Genomic DNA, 23373 nt, shown 5'->3' on the forward strand with positions numbered 1-23373 from the left:
TTTTTCCATCACCATGCCGGGCGCCTTATTAAATAGACTCATATGGCAACAAGTCTCCAGACTGACCATGTTTAGAGTGCAGGCGGTTACTGTGTTTCTGTCTTAGGTAGACCACAAGAAAGCAGGTTCTTCAGCTTGAGGAGCAGTTTATGGACTTAGAACCCAAAGAAGTTTTCATCCAAACACATCCACAAGCCTTTATATCGACCGGAACCTACAATCAGAGAAGAGCCAGGTGAGCTTTATCTGAATACCCCCCCCCCACACAAAAAATAAATAAATAAATAAAATTGTAAACCTCAGTGTTTAATAAGATTTCACCCCCCTAAAAACTCACAGAGCATTAACAGCTCCTTCTTGGCCAGTTCTGCTGCTCTCTCAACCAGCAGTTAAAACTGGCCACACGGTTCAACTCACATCCCCTTCCCTACAGAGAAACAGCAACATCAAACGATTTGTGTCACTCAGTTGTGATCCATGTTGGATGAGAGAGTGTGCACAGGTAGAATTTAAGACATTGAATTCTTACCTTCAGTTATAGAGGCCTCGTAAGCAGTCAATGAGGCCTCTGATATTGTTGTCTGTTAAAGCTTTAATTCCATGAGACTTCTGTGTTTAGCATCATCCTGATATTCCATTTAGTAATCCTTCCAAGAAACCTTAAGATATCCACTACCCAATAATATAAATCGTAGTTTAAAGTTAAGGCCTTATTTGAAACATATTCAAAAGACAGTAGAATGGAAAAACAAATACATTTGTGTGCTGTTTTAAACTAGGAAAAATTATTTAAATGCTAAAAATTTGGTTAGTATAAAAGCTTGATAACATTCAATTCCATCTATATACAGTTAGCGATAAACTGTCCATGCTTTGGTCGATACTGCATAAACAATGTTGGATCCATTACTTCACCAGATAAAGCCCCTTGCAGTATCCAGTGGTCCTATATGGGGTGGCCGGTCTCCAGATCTGCTGACTAAATTGAATGCGCTTTGCCCTGACTCAATCCCCTTTATCCTGAATAATCTTCAGATTTCATATAGCCTGTCAGTGCATTTGGTATTTGCATGAAATATGCACATTAAAATGAGTCCTTTCATATAAAGAATTATCCCATGAATATACCAAGAAAGCAACCGCCCCTCAGAGTGCAGGAGATGGTTTTATTTATAAATACGACACATTTTCTTTTGATACAGTATACATTTTAAGCCCAAAAAAAGAATGATCTGTACTTGTTTTGTTTTGCCTTTTTTGGGTTGTTGCTTTTGTTTGTTTTGATTAATGGGTTTTATTTTGTATATTTTACACTTCCTTATAAATGTTTCGTTTCATTAATTGTTTGTTTGATCCTTGTAAGGGGTCTTGTGCAAACTGTGTGAGGAATTAGATGGTGTTTGCATATATGGTTCAACCTGGTTTTGGTCACACATAAATATTAACCTGTTTTGTTAGAAGGGGCAAATTTAACTCCCAGTGGTTCTGACTGATTGATTTACAATGGGGACGTTTTATTTAAAGGAATTAATAAGATAAAATATCTGATTTAAACTAAGCCTACTAGGTAAAAATATTTCATATTTGTATGTAATTGGATATAGAAAAATTAAAAGGAAGAAGATAACACAATCGTATAATAGAAATGACAAGAATGTCATTAAACACAATATTGATTATAATAATTAAATTACAGGACTTTTAGTGGCTCTTTCCCTCCTATCTTCCACTTCTCTAACTTACACACCACACATCCCATCAGTGAGAGAAGTGGCAGAAGGTAACTCTTCCGAACTCCAACTGGGCTGGCTTACTGATTAGAAGGAATTATGAGAGAGGTCACAGCTGAGTCTGCGGCAGACACTAACACACACACACACTCACACACACACACACACACACACACACATCAGTTTTCATTAGCAAACAATGCATTCAGAGTGTTTCACAAAAATCCAGGACATCTGAATGTAGAGAAAGAAAAAGAACACCCGGTAATAGGGCTGAGAATCCAGTAAGCGATGGATAGACATGAAGGGGTGAGTAATAAGCTGTTTATTACTACCCTTATGCTGGGATCATCTCTCTCACCACGCCTGTTAAAGACAAACTCTATGTCTGTACATTCAGGTGAACGTACTTGGTTTCATCTGCTATTCTGAGTTTATGACACTCAGAGCAGGAGTATTCTTAGCTTGACTTGAACACGAATATTGCTACAATAACTATGTGCCGGATACAAAGGTAAAAAGAGCTAGCCCAAAAATCTACTGTAATGTAGAGTGATTGACAAAATTGTTTATATTTTTATATGACTTGAGTCTGTTTTTTTCCAGACCTCCACCCATGTCTCTGCTGTTGCAAAGGCATTTTTTTCTCTCTCTTCTTTGCCTCTTAGGTGTAACATTTGCAAATTGGAAATAATTTCAGCTTTACTACTGTGTTTTAAAGGTCCCTCACAATGGCATCTCCAAACAGTTTTCACCGAGACCTGAGAACCCACAAAAACATAAACAGTTTCTCAAAAAGTATCTTGTTTATAACTGATACCAAGTTCTTTCTCAAAACAATTAAAGAAATGTTTTCAGAAAACCTTTGTGGAGACTGGGGTTCAAGGTCGTTCCCTTGCTTGGCGCTCCACTAAGTTAGCTTAAGAGGCTAATTGCTGGCAAGCATTAGTCCATTCATGTCTCTTCCGTAGGAACCTGGTACACCGCAGTGCCTTACATCTAAAAGTTACTAATTGAGTTGATTGTGGTACTAGGAAATCTAGTAGACTTCCCACACTGAACTTTGATAAAATGGCTGTGGCTGCCAATAAAAGTCACCAACACCAGAGAGACCGATTGGCCCCAGGTTTTGTGGGGTACTGAACTGGATATCAGGTAGTAACAGGTATAATCCTCTTTATCTTGGGCCTCTTTCGGAAAGTTGAAAGTAACAAGCGGGCCGGATCCTCATGGCCGAGCGCCAGCTCCAATCCCGTGCCAACATGCTACTTGCTGTGGGACTTATCGCCTTCACTGTTAAACCTGTTTGGGGAGGAAAGATTCTAGGTATTACTGCGTGGACACCCAACCAGTTCTTACTGGCTGGAAGTTGGTGATTCTTCCCTACATCATTTGCAGATTTTTTTGCTTTCCTCTGAGCGTGCTTGTGGGTGCCTTGATGTGCTACATCAATGCACAGGGACGCTGGAGGAAGCACCAGCTGTGGTGCTCCGTGATGCTATGCATTACTATAAGACCAAACGGCCCACACCAGGGCCGCTGCCTGTCCTGACGCGCCAGTGGAAACCTGCGGCCGATCCAGCTTCCAGTTCTGTGGTAACGAGGGCTACAGATAACCTGTTCCCGATCCATGGGTCAGCACCTGATATTTTGGATAATGTCCCACCGGGAAGTGGTAGAGTAAGTTTGACTTGAAAAAAATAGTAAAAATTAGATGATAGATGTATGACAAATCTTGTTGTATGTTATCAATGGAATTTTACCACAATGTTTACAACCATTTCACATATCTTACTAGCCGTCACCAACAAAAGGAGACACCGATAATCACAAGGCAAATAAAACTTTACTAATGATGGAGTTCCAATTCAGCTGCTGCAAACTTCAATTCTCCTCGGAACTCGTTGACTTCAGTCCAAAATCCCCAATAACCTCTGCCCACTTTAATTACGACTACCAGGCAGATGCTGGCAACCTGTGGATGAGAGGATGTCAACCAGGCTATGCTAGATTATTTACACACAACAATCATGCATTCCTACCGTCCCAACGGTTCGGATCATCGGGCTCTTTAGAGGTTATTGTTTCTGTTGCTTTTTGGCTATATTTATGGGAAGGTCCTATTTAATACTCTCATAGTCGAGCCTTCAAATGGATCCACCTAGTAATACCTTTTTTTTTTTTTTTTACCTAGCTATACCCTTTAAAGGCGACTCTATTCATTGCCATTGTAGAAAACCTATACCTTCTATTAATGGTATATAATGTCTTAAACATGTACTGTTAACGATGACACATTGCGGGGGAGGTGGCTTAAATTAATATGGTACATATACAGTAAATTAGTTCCTTAACTGCTTAGCATACCAGCATACTTCTTGGCCTCATCTGCAAAAATAAAATAATAAAAATAATATATATATATTATATATAATATTTACCCATAAAAAGATCCATACTGCAGCTGGCTGACAGGCCCCAAAGACTTGCTAGACTGTTCTTTGCTGGCAGAAAAAAAACAAACATATACTGACGTCATTTTTGTCTGAACATTGTTTTTAAACAGTTATAACCATGAACTCTACACTGAGAAAAAAGCAAGGGGCAAGCACATTGTCTTTATAAAATCTGCTTTGTTGCTGGGTGACATTAATCCCATTCCTGGGAGTGTACACTTCACTTTATAATCTGCTTTTATGCACCAGCCACTCCTGTCGCCTCAGCGTCCTAATATAAAAGCAGGCATGTGCTATAGTTTACGAGCTGGAACTAACGTTGGTAATTTTGAGTGTCATCTTGCTATCGGTTGAAAACTACCATCATGAATAGGCATCATTTTCTTCTCTGACAGCTCGCTGTGTTCAACGGTGGGTCCGTTACCATACCTCCAAAACGGCGCTGGAAACGTACTGCGGCAGGGGGCCGCTGTAGTGTGTAGTCTGACCCTGGTGGCTCCCTGGAGAACCAGCTTTGTGGAGACAGTCTCGCTTCTAATTTCAAACATCATCAAACACCTTGGCAAGGTGGTCAATCAGATATCAAGGCAATGGAGATCCAAACATTGACCAACCCATCTACAGGCACAACTAACGGTCGCAGACAATGTGCCTCTGAAGCCTCCTCCAAACGGCCAGTTAGGCCTTCTGAATGCTTCCTTTCCGCCGAAAACATTCATAGCCACAACGTATTACACTACCCCCCGCCCCCCGCACCCGACCTCTGGACTGTGATGCTATATTACTTACAAATTATGAAAATGATTCAAGCTAAAATTGAAGATGGCATTGTAAAGCAGGAACACAGTGAAATATTACAACATAACAATATAATTTAGGTCTCTGTCATTTAACATTACGAACTGAACCCAGTTCTGTGTTTAACACACAAGGCAAATGCCTCATGGGCCTTCAGAGTCCCCTTCAAATCTATAAATTGCGCTCTCAGTAAGAATACAACCGTTTAAATATTTTGTGTTTTTCGAGATTCTTGTGTGGATAGTTTGACTACGAAGCGATTGTTCGGAGCTACAACTGTTTCACTGTATATTTTTTTTTCCATTTAGTTGAGTAATTGGAGGAGTTTTTTTTTTCCTTTAGTTCCAGAATCATTCCAATAAGCAAAATAGCTACTGGTTTCTTTGCCACAATCCTCCCAAACGTCTCTTCTGTGCAGTGGTGCAGGTTTATAAGTTTTAAAGTACCATACGGTTGCTCTCGCATCTCTCAGCGTAAAGGCTGCTGTAAGGTCAGTTTTTGACTCGCTAAAGCATAACAAATACCATTAATATTTTTGCATGATATTTAGGAAAACATGCTAAGTTACATACTTGTTTTTCTAAAAAGCATGGTACAGGGTCAGTGATTCCCATTTGAACATGAGCGTTCCGGCCTGGAATGTTTTGGTTTGTGAAACACATTTCAGCACCCTGGGTTGACAGTTGGCAGAAAACACCGTGTATTTCATGGTCATTCATGGTCAAGTGCGCTTTGTTCCTGTTGGTGTCTTCAATCTGGCGAACCTGCATGTGCAGCAAATCTGAGGTAGAGGGGCCAGGTGAAAAAAAACCCCTACTAGAAATATTTTGAATTTGGACTGCAAAGTTTTCAACCTCTTCTCGGTGTCAATCCAAACATACAGCACCTTTAACTCTGACGAATTGTCAGAATTATCCCTTCCCATAATACCAAAACAATCCACAATAAGGAACCATGACAAGGTTCCTGTGGATGAACCAGGCTTCTTCATGCACCATATGCCAATAAATATAACTTTTTTTTCTTTTTTCTAAAAAGTTGTTGATAAGTAAGCAAGCTAGAAACCCCATTCTGAGGAACACGTAATTTGATGGTCACACAAAAAAGGGTTGGGGTAACACTGTTGAAGCCGTGTACTGTATACATGAATGCATTGTATAGGTACATCACTGCACCTTATTATACACATGCATTATATTTTTTCAGTTATAATACCTTTTCATGGTTTACAGCTTCACAAAGAGTATAAATGCATCATAAAAAAAAAAATGGGTGCTGCTTTGTTACATTGCACTATACAAAAGTGTGTGTGTTTATATGTTTTTTTTAATGGAGATCTCAAAACCTACACCATAGAAGCATTTCGTTTTTGTGTTTTTAATATATCGGACAGAAACACCATATATAGGAAATATTTTAAAGAATTTAAAAACCTATAATAAATTATCAAGTACAGATAATGGATTAGTACAGTAATTTAACAGGACTACAGAATGTGAAGTGAAACAGATCCTCAGAAAATGTCACTCCATAGTTTATTTCATGTATATAGAAATTAGAAGCCAATGCAAATTAAATTTTTCTTACACCTTAAACCAGATCAATGAGTGGAGAGAAAAAAAGAAAAGACTGATACTTAAGAAAGCTCTTGTGTTTGATTTAGTACATATTGCAAGTGGAATTTACATTGGTGCATGTGTATTATATGATTTACCCTTTTTTTTCTTAATTAAAAATCACAGTTGCATTCTTAATAGTAAAATAGCATTATCTAATTATACATTATTGTTTTATATCTATAGTTCATGTGACATCCATAGCATGAGCGTATCTCATGGAAACCTTGTCAGAATAATGCTGGGTCATATTTCACCCCAAAATCAAAAGAAATAAGAAATGTTCTTAATTAAATGATGCCTATTACTAAGAAAATGTGAACATAATTTGCATCGAGATGTATTTCCCCCCAAATTACATAGTACTCATTGGCATCACTGCAAGAAAATTGTATATTATTTTATTATTTTATGACATCATTATTATCATCATTATTATTATTATTATTTGTTGTTGTCTTTTTATGGCTTTCATTTATGCCTGATTTACTTAAAAAGTAGTATAGTACTAATAGTTACTACTAATAATAATAATAATAATAATAATGAGAATTTTAAAAAAAAAAAAAAATGTTAATGACAATTGATTTTTTATGATTTTTTTTTTTTTTTTGGCATAGGCTGTGACCCGGACATGTTTTTGTGAGATTCACCTGAGAACATAATTTGCAAAATAGCTTCTCCTCAGAAACACTGAAAATATTTGTGGCTGTTACACCAAAGTAGTACACAGATTTATTATATTCACAAGAATACATTTTTCTCACACAGATGAAAGAAAGAGCACAAAGGCTGTAGCGGGGAGAGGACTAGCATTTCACATAGGTCAACAAAAACCAAGCCCCTGAATAAATCTTACACCCTGGAAACAAATGCACAAAAACACCACAATGAGCAAAAAGAAAGAGCTGCACTGCTAAAGTGAGTGTAGATCTGCAACCCAAGCTAAATAAAGAGCCGACAGAACACATTCTCTTTTTTAATATCTGGTTATGGCCTGTTTTAGTGTGACTACCCATAATGCACTGGTTGCTGGAAAACACAGACAGCAGTACGTAGAGAAGTGAGGGAGTTTTATTATTCCTTGTCAGTCAAGGCGCAGGCTAAACCGAACGCGGCGTATCTTGCTTCTCTCGCGTTTATGCACTTCCTCTGTCCATCTCAGAGCTCAAATCATCTGCCACTCAAAGGGGAACATGACAGGTTGAGGAGCTCCATTGTGACGGCGGCGATTTCCTCCAGGATTGCAATGGCTGCGTCCCAGCCATATGATGGCAACTTTCGGTAAGCGCTCTGGACACGGTGCAGCGGGTTCCCACGCCTAGTGCAAGCACCAACAAATACAGCTTAGCTTACTGCTAATAAAGAATAACTGATAAAACTCACAAAGCACATGCTTAATGATGATACAGCGTTTCCAAAGCTGAGGAGAGAATTATATCAGAATTATATTTTCAGCATTTTGATCATATTTAATATCTTTAATTATGTTTTGGATGTGAATTATGATTCCCTCCCCACCCAATCAGAGGAAATATAATTTTGACAAATCAGTCATTTGAAGAAAATTTAGTAATAAAGTAATTTAGTAATAAAAGTAATTTAGTAATTTAGTAATAAAAGTTTCCCAAAGTGTAATTATAGTTGAATAAAACTAAAACCATAAGAAAACATTTTTAGTATTTGAAACAACAGTTAACTAAAATATAAAAAGCTTTACTACAGCTAGTTGCCAAGGCAACATTCAATGATGTACTTATGATGCATGTACTAAAATAATTCAAACTAAAACTGAAATAAAAAATGAATAAAAACTACATATACATATTTAACAAAACCAAAAAGCTACTAAAAATTGACCAAAACGCACAACAAAATTACTAAAACTTTAACTAAAATTAAAATAAAAAAAAAATTGAAAACATAAAAACAAATTCAAAATATGAACAAATACTACAGTAGTATGTCAATGACACTAAAATAGCACTAAATCAATATTTTGTCTTTATTGTTATTTTCATTGGTGCTTGAACACCAATTCAGAACATTAGAATAATTTCTGAAGAATCATGTGACAACGAAGACTGGAGTAATGATGCTGAAAATTCAGCTTTGCCATCACAAGAATAAATTACATTTTAAAATATATTGAAATAGAAAATATTTTTTTTATTGTATTTTTATTTTTACTGTATTTTTAATCCAATAAATTCAGCCTTGGTCAGCAAAAGAGTCTTAAAAAAAAAAAAAAAAACAATAACAGTAGTGTATAATAATATAACAATATAGTAAAATGCAAACATTTAATTACCAGTGTTGGTGGTGATGCATTACAAGTAACACAAGTTACGTAATCAGATTACTTTTCTTCAAGTAACTAGTAAAGTAACACATTACTTTTAAATTTACAACAAATTTACATTTTCAAATTTTCCCATTCATTCACTCAAACCTGTCCTTTCACTGTGTTGAGAGAAACTTCCTTCAGCCTGAGGCTTATTCATTTCACTTTTGGTGTGAAAGGGCCTTTACAGATGCCAAAAATATAACTTTTGGGTTTTTTGTTATTAAAAAAAAAATAAACAAACCCAACCAAGGTGACAAAAGTAACACAATGCATTAATTTTCATAAAAAATAACTAAGTAATGCAATTAGTTACTTTTTCATGGAGAAATGCAATATTGTAATGCATTACTTTTAAAAGTAACTTTACCCAACACTGTTAAAATATATATTATATATATATATATATATATATATATATATATATAATATATATATTATATATATATTTATAAAATATTATTTTCTATAAAACTTTCAGTGTGATGACTAACAATAAGTGGCTCTTTTGACACGAATCAAACATCTGAACTCTATTGCAAGGAGCTGGTGTAAAAATTCACAACAATGAACTTTACCCAAGCTGGGGATCTGTTTCTCCATAGTCATCAAGGTAAGGGGCTGGATAGGGACTGCCCCGTGTCTTACTGGCCATCAAGATGATCTCACACTCCCGAACCCTGTTCAGAAAGACACAAACAAGATCATTATTATCAACAGTTATCTGTATTTATTTAAATACATCACCCTGCCCTAATAGACATTTCTTTTGTAGAATAAGATACACACTGGCTGTATCTGAAATCACATACTCTACTTCATTTGAATAAATAATTACGTCACCACCGCTAAAAATGTATGTTCTATATAGTACGAAAGCAATCCAGACATACATCTGTCATGTTGTCATTGTCATGTGACACTACTGTACCAGTATCAGTTGCGCTGCTTCACTGTTATTCAAAAATCCTCTTCTGTGGTCTCATGGGACAGTGAAGTGTGCACTGGATGTGACACTTCAAAATCTCAAAAGTGATCCAGCTACATATTGCCTACTGTTTGACGAATTCTTTTTTTAAATTCGGACACGCTACTATATAGCAAGGAAGTAGGTGATTTCAGATGCATCCATAGTAAATACTAGCTGGTTTTCTCTTTTCTTTCCTCTCACCTGAGAAACAACCGTTCCCACTCCAGCCCCGCAGATGGCGGCGTGAGCCGTACACGCTCCCACTTCCTCCCCGTTCAGCTGCTGCTGACAGCAGGGGCTCTGCGCACACAGCATGACCCCGCACTGCAGACACAGAGTCGGGTGCTTTCGCTCGTCATCTGATGAGTTTGGGCATCTACGGGCGGAGAGAGAAAGTCACAGGAAACATCTGCACAAAATATTCAATTCTCTCAATGGACATTATAGGAAATCTTTATTAAAGTACTTACTTGAAGTGACTAGCTTGGTTGAGCAACACACTATAGTCCTCTGGAAGATCTATTAGCCTGTTTCTCTTACGAGGATACCTGACCAACAGGCGGGAAATTCAGTTCAATTATTGTAGAAATAAAGGGGAAGTGTGCTTACTATCAAACAGAGGAGAAGGTAAGTGTCGTCTAACCTGATGATTTGCATTTCACCTTTGAGGGCTTTGGATATGGCTGCATTCCCACACCACCTGACACACAGAAACAAAGCAATGCTTATAATCAAAGTGAACGGAAAGATAAACATACTGGATGGAATTTGAATTCAATACAAAACAATAAGATATGAGCGGCCACACAATTCAGTGATTTGACCATGATTAAGGGGAGTTCTTATTATTATTAGAAGCCAACACATTATTAGTATTAAATATGTAAATATATTTTTCAATAATATTTAATATCTTTACTACTAATAATGAATAAATAAAATGATCAATAATTGTTTTATTGATTAATTTTAATAAAATTGTAGCTGTTTATTGATTAATCCTTGCTCTACTTAAAATAAGCTATGGCTTCAGTTTTTTGTTTCGTTGATGTGTGAATTATGTACAATTATTATGAAATTTGAAATCCAAAAATACATTTCCTTGATGAGGATGATCATTATTATTTTTTAACAACATGTATAATAATACATTTAATTAAAAATATTATTGTTTATTATATAATAAATAAAGCAATGTTTTAAAAATAATAATAATAATAATAATAATAATAATAATAATAATAATGAAGATTATTATTAAGATTATTAATCACATATTATTAATAAAAGTTATTATAACAATAGTTATAAATAATACAATATTTATATTAAATAGTATAATGTCAACAAAAATGATTATATTATCATTATTATTAGTAACAACTAAACAAGAACAATTAAACAGCAGCAAAATAATATAATTATAATAACATTGTTATTAATAATAATCAACAACAACAATAATATTATGTTTTGCTTATTATTTAATTGTTTATGTACTTTGTTTAGCATTACTACTATTACTATTATATTTCTCCAATGTAATAAAGTTTGTTAGCACAATTGCAGGGGATACTGTATTTGTACCTCTTTATTAAGTTGGTTACAACATCCCTGTGCTGCTGAAACAGTTGAAACAGGTTCGAGGGCAAGGAGAGGTAACTACACAGCAGAGGCAGCTGACTTTCAGGTGATTCTGCATAGAATAATTATGGTTAATACCTGTTAGATTGATATGCATACAGTACTGTGCAGCCTGTTGCTGTGTTTACAGTGACAGAAAATTAAATACACAAACACATTAAATACACATATACTTGGCATTTTACTGTATACCACAGAGAAAATAGCCTGGATTATATAGTACTTATTAAAATTAAAAAGTACTTATTATGACATATTCAAATGTTTTCATGTAATTGCAGTGGCATGTTTAATATACAACATATAAGATGTAGTGACCTGCAGTACCGGACAGCTCCTCTGGAGGGGGCACTCCTGTAAGGCAATTAAAGAACAGTGCAGCACAGCGCAGGAAGGGAAGAACACCTCTCTTTACACTCTCTACACCAGGCACACCAGCTCTCAACCTAAGAAAAGAGAGAGACGATGAGAGACAGCGAGAAAGCAACTGGAAGTCTTTCCCTATATGACAAGCATATAAACTCACCCATCTGTGTGTTGAGACATAATAGAGAAGAGTTCAGCTGCAGCGTGGGCCTCTTCGCCCTCCTCTGGCCCTCTTATTACAGCACAATCTACATACAGTATTACTGAAATAAGTGCTGTGCAGGAAATGTTATACATCAGTGTCAAGTTTGCATCTATGGCAGTGTGTGCTTACCGTGTGAAGCCAGCAGGACCTGCAGCATGTGTCCCATAGTGACCAGGTGCAGCAGGTAGAGGTGATTGAACGCTGTGCTGACTGCTGAAGGCTGCAGGTCTACAGCCTCTTCCTGATACAACGCTGGGATGGACAGAACCAGCCCCACCTGAGCGGAACATTACACATACAGTCCGACTGATTAGAAACTGATGAGGAATGTTCAACCATTTACCACTAACTTAACTAGCTGCTTGAAGTCTATGTGCATTAAACAGCATTTGAAGATGTGTGTTCTGGGTGGTTACGTACTGACTCTAAGCCAAAAAAAAAAAGCCATTCTGTAAGTCTATGGTATCCTGGTTTCTAGAAATGGTTTGGGTTCAGTGCAACAAATTATACACATTTTTTTGGATAGATAGATTGATGCATACTTATTAAAAGGGAAGACCAATCTGACCAATCAAAGCACAGTAGGCTCACAGAAAGGAGGGTTTTAGAGAGACTGAAACTTAGAACTGCTTCGAACTAATCGTTTGAAAATCTTTGGAAAATTAGGTGATATTATATGCATATTTTAATAAAACTATAGCCTTTTTTTGATCTTGCATGCTTGTAAACCTACTGTAGGAGACTCCCAAAACAACATTAGTAACCTTAAAAATGGCATAATAGGGGCACTTTAATCTTAAAAATGGCAAAATAGGGGCACTTTATGGAATAGTTTTGTCATTTTAAATGATTCTTGTTTTAGTAATTTTAGTTACAGTTTTTTGGCAATGCAATTTTTCCAATTTTGTTTTCACCAGTAGATGAAAGAAGTCCACTTCTAATATTGATGGTGCATTTTCTACAGTAGGAACAGGTACCAGGACTAGAAAGAGACAGAATTACTGCATGAAAAAAACCAACAAACATATCAATCCTCGCCTAAACGTGACATACCTGCTAACATATCAGCAAAATGCTTCTGTATGACTGCTTTTCTGCTCTTAAGCCTCTGAGAAGCTGAAAACTGCACTAACGCTTTGAGCCCAGAGAGCTGAAGAAGAAAATGATTTTAGAAATCAATCCCACATTAAATGATCTATATACGTAAGCAGAGCCAAACCAGACCTGTCTGTTCTGGAGAGATCCAAAAAGAGCCTTTCCTTCTTCCTGTAACATACTCTCTAGAGAAAGAGAGAGAAGAAAAGAAAAAAGAAAAATCAGATGAGGTGGCACATGACAAAATTTACAAGACTGACTATGTTCACAAAAGCACCAAAATACAGTTCTGCAGTTTACACAAATTATGCAATAAAGGACAATTTGAGAGACACTTATAAATATACAGTAGGTGATGATGCTTAACCCTGACTGTGTGAACATTTTACTGTTTTAAAGTGCTTTACAGACAAAGGAGGAGAGCATTACCGATGGCCTGGATGGTGTAGGCACACGTGTTCCAGGACATGACAGGCACGTACGGACACAGGTCATTGGGAGCGGTCTGCAATCCCACCCTGTGCACTGTGGTCGCACAGAGCCGACCCAACATCTCTGTGATACTGCGAGAGAACTTCGGCCTAATCACAGAGTTTACATCATATTCAGAAATAACAAAGGTTAGAACAGGATAAAAAAAACAGCAAATATATAGTATATATACATGTAAGTTTTAGGCCATTAGTATTTTCACCAACAAAAAATGGTTTATAAAGCATTTTGACTTTTATTCTTTGATCTGATATATTGTGCACTATAGGACCAGAAGCACATATTTTAAATGTAAATTTTAAACTGGCTTAAATAAAGACTTGTCTGTTTAGAGACTCACGGCTCTTGAACTCCAAAACTGAGAATGGATCTGAAATCAGCTTGACACTCATCAAAAAGTACCATTGCTTCCTCCGCCGCTTCCTCACGGTTTTTGTCTGAAATCACACACACGCACACACACACACAAATCAATCCAAATTAAAGAGAGAGTATCTTAATGATATTAAGACATTGAAAAGACAGATTCAGGAGGCACAAATCAGTTTTGACTCTCACCTGTTTCCCACGTACCTCTCAGCCCTCTGATTCGAGAAGACATGATCTGAACCCAGCGCTCGAGAGTGAGATGCTGACCAACTAACTCGGCACTCTCACTGACAAAAAAATAAAACAAAACAAAAAAGAAATTAGATTTGACTTTTCCCAGCGTAAACACCTGAAAAAGAACATTAGTAATGGTGCCATACTAGTTGAGCTTGCTGGGCTCCACAGGAATCAGAGGGATGACCGTGTTACAGAGGGACTTGCAGAGTGGACACATGTACTCGCCGTTCTCCAGGTCTATGATCAGGTCTGCATGCAGCCGATTACGAGTGGTGTTCTGCCACAGCTTCAAAGTACCTACGAACAGCCAAAAAGACAGATTTGTTTGGTATAAGAATTCCAAATGGTGATTTCAAGGAGTCATGAAATTTGTAAGGCAGCAGATGTATAGTTTTTACAATGTATCTATTTAAGCACTAACTGACTTTTGCCAGCAGGTGGCGTGCATCACATGTCCACAGCTGCCAGTGTGTGTTCCCACAGCCAAATCTGGGGGCATGAACAGGGGATAGCAGCCTACTGTTTTGCAAAAAAAAAATAAAACAAAATAAAAAACGAAACCTGATTCAGCATCACTGTACCTATGCATAATTCCTTTCAGTAATATGCTTAAATCATAAATCATCATAACACATGCACAGGAATTTAAACAACACTTTCTGCTTATCATCACAGTTTAAGGTACTTGAGTGGTAAAGTATAAGGCATCATTTGCCTTCAGGGGAGAGTGTCTTTTCCACGGTCCTGGGTAAGAACAGTAGATCTCTGCACACATGCTGTGGAGGACCATGGCTGGAGCCTGAGCCTGAACTTCCTGTTCCTCCTGACACAGGATGCAGATCTGAGCCCCCAGTCTGTGGAAACAAACACCTGCTCAGGCCCTACAGCCACTCTGCTCTCATCCACATCGAAGCTGCACACACCACACACACACACACACAGTGGACGTCCTTTAGACATACAGATATTTGAAGGGTGTTCGGCAGAGAAATATATTACTGTAAATTCCTGAGATATTCAGTCTTGGTGGACAAAAAGAACAAAAGAATGAAATCATGGAAAAACTGAAAGAAAAGACAAGGTGACAAAAGAACAAGGAGAATTAAATACTGGTAATAATAAAAAGAAAAAATTAAAAGGCATAAAAATTTGTGTAAAAAATAAAAGTTAAAAGGCAAAAGAAAGAAAAGTGAAAGAAACTAAATAGCAAAAGAGAAAATTAAAAACAAAAACAAAAACAAAAACTGGCAGGTCCAAAAAGATGATTAAATGAGTGCAGAATGATTAAGAAATGCTAAAAAAAAGAGAACTTTCATAGGAATACATAGCAATAACAATGAAAGAGCAAAAAGAAACAGCAATAAAACAAAAAGTCTAATAAAAAAGTCAAATGAAAGTAAAACAGTTAAAAGAAAAAAAAGTGAAAAAGAAAGTGAAAACAACTAAAGAGAAAAAAAATGAAATAATGAAAAAACACATAAAGAACAGGCAAACGAGTGAAGGTTAGAAAGCATAAGGAAGCAAACAAGCAAGAAAGAAGAAGAAAGAAAAAGAAAGAAAATGACCACAACAATGAAAAGTCAAAAAGTGAAATATAAAGCATGAAATTGAAAATGTGAGAAAATTAAATAAAAAAAAGGGAAAAATGAAAAAAAATGAAGGCACAACGAATAAAGAAAAGAGTAAAGATAAGAATGGAATTATATTATAATAGAACAAAAAAGAATAAATAAAAGGTGAAAGTACAATAAAATGAATAAGTGCAAAAATATAACAAAACAGCAAAAGAATGAAAAGCAGTGGAAAAAGTGAAAGAAACTAAAGACAAAAGAGAACGACTGAAAGAACAAAAAAAGTCACAAAAAGAGAGAAAAGTAAAATGCAAAAGAAGAAAAAGACCTCTCTCCAGACGCGGCGGTGTCGCTCTGAATCGAGCTCTCAGGCATGTTGTCATAAAGCTCTTATTGGACTCTATGAAGTTCTTCTGCATGGCCCGACATCTGAGCCATGATCTTCTGCCTGTGGGCTTTAGCAGCCTCAGCCTTCCTCTTCCGCTCAGCTTTCTCCTTATCCTGAACACTCTGAGCAAAGACCACACACACTTTCAGCATCTCAAAGACATGGAAGCATTATGACTGAGGACCCTCATTGTCTGATGAATTGCATTACCTCCTCCAACTTGCTGTGATCCATAGAAAATGAAGTTACCGGACCAGATTTCTCCCGAAGACACTTCACCACCTCAAACATCTTGCAGGAAAGACATATAGATCTTAAATATCAAATCAACGAATTAAACAATCAAATACACATCAAATCATCACCGTCATACCTGTAAGTTCCATGTGATCATGTCATTCTGAGCTTTCAGAGAAGGGTAAAGACTTTATTTTGGTCAGGAAGTGGAACAAAGATTTGCCATGTTCAGAACCAGTTTCTGAAAATACAAAACATATCTGTATCTATCAGCAACTAACAAACAGCAAAGCTTTAATAGTAGGGCTGCGTGATTTGCAAAATAAAATAAAAACTGTGATATGGCTTAGTGCAAAAGCTGCAATTACACTTAAATATATGATTCAGAGCCCTTTCAGCTATACTGCTCAAAAACACTTACATGTTAGTTAATGAATTAACCAATTGTGTTACAATATTTATTCAGTTTTGTCAACATTAGTTAATAAAAAATACTGTTCGTTGTTATTTCATGTTAGCTCAGGTCCATTAAATAATATTAACAGATACAACTTTTGGGCCCGGTTTCTTAGACAGGACTTTAAGCCATAGTTCAATTAGGACATAATTTTTTTTTATAAATATGCCTTAGAAAAAAAGCATTACTGGTGTTCATCTCGAGACAAAACAGAGGCACTGAGATGTTTTAAGATCAGTCATTGGAAGTTTCTTTTAGTTGAAACAGCTCAGATTTACATTTTAGTCTAGGAATGAGTGCTCCTTCTGTATTTAAATAAATATTAAAATTATGTCATTAATGACTCACCCTCATGTCGTTCCAAAACCCGTAAGACCTCCATTCATCTTCGGAACACAGTTTAAGATATTTTAGATTTAGTCCGAGAGCTTTCTGATCCTCCATTGAAATGTATGTACGGTATACTGTCCACGTCCAGAAAGGTAATAAAAACATCTTCAAAGTAGTCCATGTGACATCAGATGGTCCGTTAAGAATTTTTTGAAGCAACGAAAATACATTTTGGTCCAAAAATAACAAAAATTACGACTTTATTCATCATTGTCTTCTCTCCCGGGTCTGTTGTGAGCGCGTTCATAACACTGCAGTTTAGTGATATCCGGTTCGCGAACGAATCACTCGATGTAACCGGATCTTCTTGAACCAGTTCACCAAATCGAACTGAATCGTTTGAAAACAGTTCGCGTCTCCAATAAGCATTTAATCCACAAATGACTTAAACTGTTAACTTTTTTAACGTGGCTGACACTCAAACAGTACACGGACTGAACTGCTGTGAAGAGAGAACTGAAGATAAACACAGAGCCGATCCAGATAACGAACGAAAAAGATTGACTCGTTCTCGAGTCAAGAACCGTTTCTGTCGGACGCGTCCGATTCGAGAACCGAGGAGCTGATAATACTGCGCATGCGTGATTCAGAACTGACACACCAGCGCGTCTGAACTGAACTGGTTCTTTTGGTGATTGATTCTGAACTGATTCTGTGCTAATGTTATGAGCGCGGGTAAACCGAAGGCTTGAATCAAAGGCAATCATCACCAATGAACTCATTACGAATTACTCCGGGATATTGGTTTATTTGAACTCAGAGGGAGTGTCAGCCATGTTTAAAAAAGTTAACAGTTTAAGTCATTTGTGGATTAATGCTTATTGTAGACGCGAACCGTTTCAAACGATTCAGTTCGATTTGGTGAACTGGTTCAAGAAGATCCGGTTACATCGAGTGATTCGTTCACGAACCGGATATCACTAAACTGCAGTGCTGTGAACGTGCTCACAACAGACCCGGAAGAGAAGACAATGCTGAATAAAGTCATAGTTTTTGCTATTTTTGGACCAAAATGTATTTTCGATGCTTCAAAAAATTCTAACGGACCCTCTGATGTCACATGGACTACTTTGAAGATGTTTTTATTACCTTTCTTGACATGGACAGTATACCGTACATACATTTTCAATGGAGGAACAGAAAGCTCTCGGTCTAAATCTAAAATATCTTAAACTGTGTTCCGAAGATGAACGGAGGTCTTACGGGTTTGGAACGACATGAGGGTGAGTCTGACATAATTTTAATATTTGGGTGAACTACCCTTTAAGCCTCTTCTGCGAAACCGGGGGATAATTTTTCAAAATGAATTAGTAAATATTGAACTTTACATCAGCTAAGACTGATTAATGATTTAGAAGCATTTTTCATTGCAAGTACATGCTAATTAATAGTTAACTAATGTTAACAAATGGAAACTTATTGTATAGTGTTACCATACAGTATTATTTGAATTAAATACTTGTTAAAATACTCAAAAATGTTATGTTGCAATATATATCAGACACATACATACACATATATATACATACATACATACATACATACATATACATATACATACATATCGTACATATAACATATATATATATATATATATATATATATATCAGAATTATTAATAATGTAAATACAAACATTTACCAAATGAAAACGTTATTAGACCTGGTAAATTATTCACCAATTACAGTGTGTGTGGCAAGCATCAACTAAACCAAAGTAATAGTTAAGCACAAACCCTGCACCCCAATCAATCCTAACAACAAACAACTACAACAGAAAAAAAAATTGCTTCAGAAGGCCTTTATTAACCTCCCGGAGCCATATGGACTTATTTTATAATGGATGGGTGCCATTTCTTGGACTTCAAATTTTGGGCAACCATCCACTCCCATTATAAAGCATGGATTAGCCTGGACTTTATTTAATATAACACAGATTGCATTTGTCTGAAAGAAAAATGTCATATACACCTAGGATGGCTTGAGGCTGAGTAAATCATGGGGTAATTTTCATATTTGGGCGAACTAACCCTTTTAACAATGCTTGCATTTTAAATGCCTTGTATTTTCAGGGTTTGCATCAAGTGATACAGAGTAAAATTCAGAGTAACAAACTAAAGCAGCAACAAGTCTGCATTGGCTGAATATATTTACCAGCTTCTACAAATAAAACTTAGCTTTTAAATTAACATAATATTAAATATTTCAAAATATGGTAATGCATTATTATTTAATTAATTACCGATAATAATTAGAAGCAGTTGAGAAGAAACAGTTGAGCAAAAGAATCTAAGCAGCAGTTGAGCAACACAAGAGGACAGCATCTTTAAGTGTTGTTTCTTTTCTCATATTTTACCCTGGTTGTCATTGCTAGGAACTTTACTTTGCTTACTGTGTTTACCATGGTAAACGTGTGCTAAAGTCGCATTTGTTCTAGTGTGTATTGCGTGTTTTTTTTTTTCAGTTTCCGTTTGCCAAGTAGTAAGGCGTGACCTGCTGAATTCAATAACAGGGCGAGTGTATAACTGGTTTGAATAACACTGCAGCCCTCATGTGAAGACCATCGAGTGTAAACTCCAGCGACTCTACCTGCACGACTCCACTGAGCAAGGACACTGAAAGACACTTGAGTATTGCTTTTTTTCCCCCTTTACTTTATGTACAGCCCTGTTCTCATCTCCTCGTTTTAGTCAATTGTACTCACTATGTGCTTTCAAATCTCTATTACCACTAACACTCGTAGATCACGCTCTGTACTTTGTCCCTATGTCCTCTACCACTTTACTGCAGACTGGCAGTTCCAGAGACCAATTGGAAAACGAGCAGACTTTATTTCATCTATTGCTACTCAGTCAAGTCTCAACCCTCATGACCCTAACTGAGACCTGGATCAAACCTGAGGACACGGCACTCCTCTAATATTTCACTTTTTCCCCAGAGGTACTGGTCTGGTTATCTCAAATGTGTGGAAATTTGACCCTTCACCTTCTCTAACAGGAAACAGTTCATTTGAATTACACGCAAATTACTATTACCCACCCTGTTAAAATCCACTTTGTAGTGTTGATCGTCCACCAGGTCAACTGGGTAACTTCTTGGAGGAGCTGGATGCGTTACTCTCAAACTTCCCTGAGGACGGTACCCCTCTGGTATTACTCGGTGACTTCAACATCCACCTAGAAAAACCCCAGGCTGCTGACTTCAACACTCTGCTTGCCTCATTTCAAGCGATTGTCTACTGCAGATCAGTGACATCAGAAGGTCTGGAAACCTTGGTTGCTTTGAATGGGCTAAGGGACCCGCTCAAGAGATAATATGACTGACATGGAAAGCAACCAATCACTTTTCGTTTTGTCCCTGGTCATGTTTAGGGGAGGTGTGGTAATGTCCCCACAATAACAGACTTCGGGACACAGACAAACTCTTGGATGTATTTTAAAGAATCTATGTCGTGAACTTTACATATTTCACATACTTTTGAAAATCCAGCATTTATATTTAATGTCATTTTCATCTTAAAAGTCGTTGTTTTCTTCCAGGAGACACATTTTTGGCACATTTTTTTCATTCTTCATGAATGAAAAGTCAATCTTTAAAGTGAATTTTACTGCACAACTGGAGAGTTGAGAAACAATAAAGGCTTTAAAATATTATTTTATCATTAAAAAATGCAAAAAAGAAAACTTATTGTCATGTCAATGAATGCTGATTGCTTATAAAATGCTGAATATGAACTGAAAATATGAACTCCTAAAACAGTAGTTCCCATCCACATTCCTGGAGCCTCCCAAATCTGCACATTTCACATGCCTCCTACTGTAAACCACAAACTAAGCAAACCATATTTTGATAGACCTAGTAAAAACGTCCTTTTTTTTGCAACATTTGTGTGTGCTCTTTTTAAGCTTATTGGTGTATTGAGCAGCATAGCTCAGACTCAAACTAGAGTAACTGCCTTTGAAATGTTTAAAGTAGTACAACCTACTGCAGTTAGGATACTGCCTTACAAGAAGGCGTCTATGTAAGGATGCAAAGTATCATGTTAGTTTTTGTGTTATTGATAGGTCAAAATAAAGGGTGAGATCTTACTTTGAGCTTTCAGACTAAAGTCCAAAAGCACTTCCTCAGTACTGTTGCTTTCCAACTGCGTTTTTTCCTCCAGTAGAGCCTGGCCTACAAGGTGCAGTGCCTAAAGTCATACACGCATGTTAAAAATCACATTTTTTTCAAATACCACATCAAATGAACTTACCATGAAAATAGAAACAGCTAATGATATTCCATGGCATACAATTGTGTTCTTAGACATACAAATGCAATAATATATATTAATATTTTATGTTACTGAAACGGAAGAAGAAACTAAGGGAAACGGTGTGGGGCAGTAAGAGCCATAGTCACCCTCTGGATCATGGGTTCAGTCCATCGGCTGGGAACGGTCCTCCAGCGCTGCTTTCTGGAAGATTCTCCTCAGAATATGGATGAGATGTCACAGCAGAGCAGATACACTATGTTTGAGAATCCTGGACAGAAGGGAGGGGGCACTGGGGGACGGAGGGCTAAAATAGAGAAACAGAAGATATCACACCCTGTGTATTAATATCATGATTTTTTTTTTTTGTCAAACTTTCAGATTTAAAATTAAGAAAATGGGCAGTTCTAGCCCTGGCTTTTAATTGATCAATATAGCCTTCCAGTGCAAAAAATCCCACAACTGTAAAAGCTATAAAAGCAACAAACCTCTTATATAAATCATATTATTATCATTTAACTGCAACAATTTTTTTTTTTATTATTTTATTTATGTATTCAAAATCACAATATTGCATATTTGTTTAGCATTTACCGTATTTTTCAGAATATAAGTCATGCTTTTTTATCATTTGAAATGCGACTCCAAAAGCAATTTTACATAAAACATCAGCAGAGATCAACATACCTTTTATCACTGCCTTCTTGGGTCCTCCTCTTCTTCTGAGCCTCTTCTGCCTAATATGTACAAATAAACATTCTCTTCTGTATAAAGACTACTGTGTATATTATGAGAATGAGATAATGAGTGAGACAGTGGGTGCACCACGTACCTTACTATGTTGTGGTCTGGAATAATGATAGAAGAAGGGGGTTAACACTGCTTCAGACATTCATTCTTCAATTCATACAAGCCATGGCCTGACACTCCTGGTTTTCCTAAACCACATTTAATAAAGATTTTGTAGCACTTGTCGAGATGTGAGTGTAACAACTGTGTAATAACTATGTCATAACTGGTACAAATAACTAAAGATTTAGTGAAATGCACTTACTTGAAAATGGCAACCTTAGAGACGACCGTTTCAAGCCATGTTTTCGTGGCTTTCCAGTGCCCCTTTTATTAAATGTCTTAGGTGAGATCTTAATTGTATTCTTAAACAGTTCCCAACAGGGAAAAATGAGAAACATTTGTCAGGATGAATCTGCTTCTGTGTGGGATATTGGTAAATCTCTGGCTGCTACAATTTTACTGCAATGCTAAATGAAAAAACAAAACAAAAACAAAAAACAAACAAAACAAAACAAAAAACACAAAACAAAACACAACACAACACAACACAACACAAAACAGCAAAAACAAAAGCATTAAATGTCTTACATTTTCAGGCAGGTTTTTAACCAGGCTGCTATGAGCCATGGGTTGAATACAAAGCAGATGGATGACCTCCCTCATAGTCACATCCTCCTTAGTCACATTACTGATTCCAGGTACATACCGTTCACCTGCAAATTTCAATTCAATTCAATTAAAATTTATTTGTATAACGCTTTTCACAATGCACTTTTGTTTCAAATCAGCTTTACAGAAAATGCATGCGTCTACATTACAATTTACAGTGATCTGCTATCAGAAGTCAATGTGTCCAAGTAATGTTCATTTCACAAATTAACATGGTTCAAGATAATAGAATCATACAGTTAGCTAACATTAATTAATTTCAGGCAGAAGCTCATTAAATCGATTGTTACAAGTGT

The 23373-nt window shown here is 36.5% G+C and overlaps 1 pseudogene; it reads right to left on the reverse strand.

Moving 5' to 3' along the window:
• Positions 1-7865: 7865 nt before the first annotated feature.
• LOC109101928 overlaps positions 7866-23373 on the reverse strand; it is a 28994-nt pseudogene continuing 13486 nt past the window's right edge.

The sequence above is a fragment of the Cyprinus carpio genome, chromosome A17, assembly GCF_018340385.1.
Source record: "Cyprinus carpio isolate SPL01 chromosome A17, ASM1834038v1, whole genome shotgun sequence".
Classification (NCBI taxonomy): domain Eukaryota; kingdom Metazoa; phylum Chordata; class Actinopteri; order Cypriniformes; family Cyprinidae; genus Cyprinus; species Cyprinus carpio.